The 3,603-nt window shown below is 54.8% G+C and overlaps 1 long non-coding RNA gene across 1 annotated transcript; it reads right to left on the bottom strand.

Annotated features, from left to right (window-relative positions):
• Window positions 1-816: 816 nt before the first annotated feature.
• Window positions 817-2,066, bottom strand: LOC142819293 (uncharacterized). The gene is made up of 2 exons (XR_016347663.1): window positions 1,767-2,066; window positions 817-1,186 (listed from the first exon to the last, which is right to left on the bottom strand). It is a non-coding gene; the product is annotated as an uncharacterized LOC142819293 (long non-coding RNA).
• Window positions 2,067-3,603: the final 1,537 nt, after the last annotated feature.

The following is a 3,603-nucleotide window of genomic DNA, read 5'->3' as shown; positions in this document are numbered from 1 at the left end:
ACACCTGGCTGCCTGGGGAAGGTTGGCTTGGGCCCGGCACTACTCTAGGGACAGCCCTGACTGCTAGGATCCTTAGCAGGTGCTCTCTGTCTTCTATTCATTCAGCTGTGTTCATGGTGCCTGCCTGTGCTGGGGAATAACACTGATTTGTGTAAGGACAAACCAACACGGTCGCGACCGGGTCCCGCCGGACAATTCCAACCATTTCACAAACGCTCCGCTGACTTTCCGTGTCAACCCTCTGGCCGCAGGCACAACAGCACAGCTAAGCTTCCCTTGGGCTGCTCTATTAGCACACGTGGGCTCTGTGTGCAAGGGGGCACGTCGAAAAGAGGGGGAAATGCAGTCTCCCTCGCTTAGTCACCATCTAGCCAGGCCTGCCACCAGGGGGGCTTATAAAGCCGCAACGTTTTCCTTGGCATGTTGAGTGGATGCTGTCAGCAGGAACTAGAGAGTCAGACATCCTTTAGTGGGGGAGCTCTTCAGTAGCTGTTGCTTTCGGCCATCTCATTCAGGACTGGGTTACACTAGGACCTTAGTCTAAAATAACCCCAAGGTCAAATTTGTAAGCAGTGCATCCACGCTACCAAGCCCGTTATTGCAGAAAAGGGGACACGGAATTCGGACTCTGTAGTCCTGCTTTTCATGAGGAATAACGCTATTCCTGAATGTGGAAGTCCAAAATAACGTTAGTGTGGAGGGCTCTGAGTCCAAGGTAGCAAGTCCACCTAATTGGAGCCTGCCTCGGACTACATTCGATGCTTCCCCGTAGTGTGGACATGGACATTTGAATTTGTTAAATCGGGTGTCCAGAAATCAAACTTAGTACATTTGAAATAAACCTCCTAGTATAGACATGGCCTCATGTCAAATGGTGAACTCGTCTGGCAAAGACAGAAAATGAATGCCAGACGTGAAATGGACCTTTCTTGAGTTTTTAGCTGCATTCCAAAACTTTGTTTGCTATTCTGTAAGTGCCACAACTTTTGTCTTTAGGAACAAGTGGGAGTTTGAATTATGCATGTGGTGTAAAACGATAACGTTTTATTTTTAGGCAACCCACTCAAAGAGCTGAACAGCAATCAGTATTGGCTGATTGGCAGACTTGCCTTGCTGTCATCCTCCAATGAGGTTTGCAGTGAGCAATTGCAGAGGCTGACAGAGTAATATTCTGAACTGAATGTACCTTAAAAAATAAAAGGAAAGAAAACAAAAATCGATTGAGTGTCATCTAGTGGTGGAAGGGAAGATTCAGGTTTGCAGAGTGTACAGAATCAGGATGAAATGTATTCCCGAAATCACGCAGGGATGTCAGCCAGGAGGAAGTTAAGGTTTTTTTCTCGCTGCCAATAAATATGCCACTATCACACTTGACAATAGGCTGTGGGCAAACTGTGGGCTGTGTCTGAACAGATCCTGCATGCCAGTGGGGAAATGTTCGGTCTGACAAACATTTTATTGCGGTAACACGAGCGGTGCACACAGAACCAAACCTGCTTTTTGGTGACAAAACCGAGAGTGTTCACGTTGCAATGCAACAAACGCTGAGAAACACAATGGAGAGGGGGCGCGTGCAAATGCCCATAGTGATCCTAGGTGACGTGGCCAACTCCTGGCAGCCCCGACGCATGAAGCCTGACACAGGGCAGGGCGTAACAAAGCCTGCGGTCACCTCCCCCCAGCCTCCCCGTACCCCGCTGCAGCAGAGCAACTTACCTGAGTCGCCCTCCTTGCTTCGTGCTCCACATCCAGCTGCTCAGACTCACCTTGCGCCTCGGGACGTGAGACTGGTTCCTGCAGTGAGCGCCTCCTGGTCCCCCTCGACCTCTTCATCCGGAGCGTCTTCCCCCAGGCTCACTCCTGCGTCTGCTCACTCTGCGCTATGGGAAGTAGCCGTATAAGAATCCTGGCATGGAGCCAGGTAAGTGCCCCCCATCCCCTTCATGCCCAGACCCTGCATCTCCATCCCCCGCCCACCAGGACCCTGTACCCCATCCCCACTCCTGCACCCCCCCAGCCCTCCGCCCCCTGCCAACTCCTGCATCCAACTTCCTGGCCAGACCCCCACTCCCAGCCCACTCCTGCACCCATCCCCCCTCCGCCAAACCCCCACTCCTGCACCCACCCCCCGCCCCCCCCTCCGCCAAACCCCCACTCCTGCACCCATCCTCCCCACCAGACCCCCAACTCCTACCTGCTCCTGTATCCAATCTCCCAGCCAGATTCCCCCCCCCGCCACTCCCAGCCCATTCCTGCATCCATCCCCCCCAGCCAGACCCCCACCCCTACCTGCTCCTGCACCCATCCCCCCCACTGAGCCCCCCCCACCTCTATGACTCCTGCACCCATCCTCCTGGCCAGACCCCCACTTCTGCCCACTCCTGCATCCAACCTCCTGGCCAGACCCCCATCCCACCCGCTCCTGCATCTACCTCCCAGCCAGACCTCCCCTCCCCCACCACTCCCAGCCCCCTCCTGCACCCAACTTCCCAACCAGACCCCCATCCCACTCGCTCCTGCATCTACCTCCCGGCCAGACCTCCACCTCTACCCACTCCTGCATCCAACCTCCTCCCTCCCACTCTCAGCCCACTCCTGCATCCATCCCCCCACCCCTACCTACTCCTGCACCCATCCTCCCGGCCAGACCCCCATCCTTATCTGCTCCTGAACCCGTCCTCCCGGCCAGACCCCCACCCACCGCTACCTACGCCTGCATTTACCTCCCGGCCAGACCCCAGAGCCCCACCCTTTCCTGACCCCATTTTGTCATCATGGCTGGTTGGCGGGTGGTTGGTGGAAAGGTCTGTGTTGAGCTGGGTGGGCTGCGGGCCAAAAGGTTTGAGAACCATTGCCCCAGATGCATGTACATCAGAACCTTTGCTTAAAAGCAACCAGGGAGGCCTAAGAAGACGCATTCTTAGCTTCCCACCCCCTTCTCCACTTTCTGTATTTTGCTCGTCTTCCTAGTTCCTGACGCCAGCGAGGACAGGAATCCAAAGCGTTCCAGCGCCGTGAGGAGTCGGATCTTTACTACGCCAGGAGCCAGATCGGCTGGACAGAAGCCACACCTCATTGTGTTAAGTTCTTAAGCACTCTGCTCCATCCAGCTCAGCTCAGGCTCCTGCGTAGCATGTCCAGAAGCCTAAAATACATGTTAGGGTTCGGAGAAAGAAACGTCACGTGTCCCCTTTGGCTTCTTTCCCTCACTTGACCACCTCATTTTTCTCCCATCCTTTCCGCCTCATTTATTTAGGGGAGGCTTTTCAAAACCCTCCTCAAAGAGCAAAGTGCCCGAATCCCCTCAGATGCAAATGGGCATTGGTGTCTCAATTCCTTAGGTCTTTTGAAAAGTCTACTCAGGAGTATTCATCCACTCTCTAGTCCAGCCTTTTAGAAAACGAAAGTCTTCCCCATTGTTCTCATTCGGATGGTAAGCTATTCGGGGTCGGAACCTTGTCTTCTGAACGTGTATAGCCCTCGCCGGCTTACCTGCTGTTGCCTGGGGCCTTCCGAGCAGGGGGCTAGCGGTGTGGGAGGTGCGGGGGTCAGGGGTGGGCCTTGAGGATGTGGGGGGCTCAGGGCAGGGGTGGGAGTGGCTGC

The sequence above is a fragment of the Pelodiscus sinensis genome, chromosome 21 (genome assembly GCF_052426305.1).
Source record: "Pelodiscus sinensis isolate ZL-2025 chromosome 21, ASM5242630v1, whole genome shotgun sequence".
In the NCBI taxonomy this organism is placed as follows: Eukaryota; Metazoa; Chordata; order Testudines; family Trionychidae; genus Pelodiscus; species Pelodiscus sinensis.
Note: the sequence above shows the minus strand (reverse complement) of the source record. Positions and strands in the feature narration are given on the sequence as shown.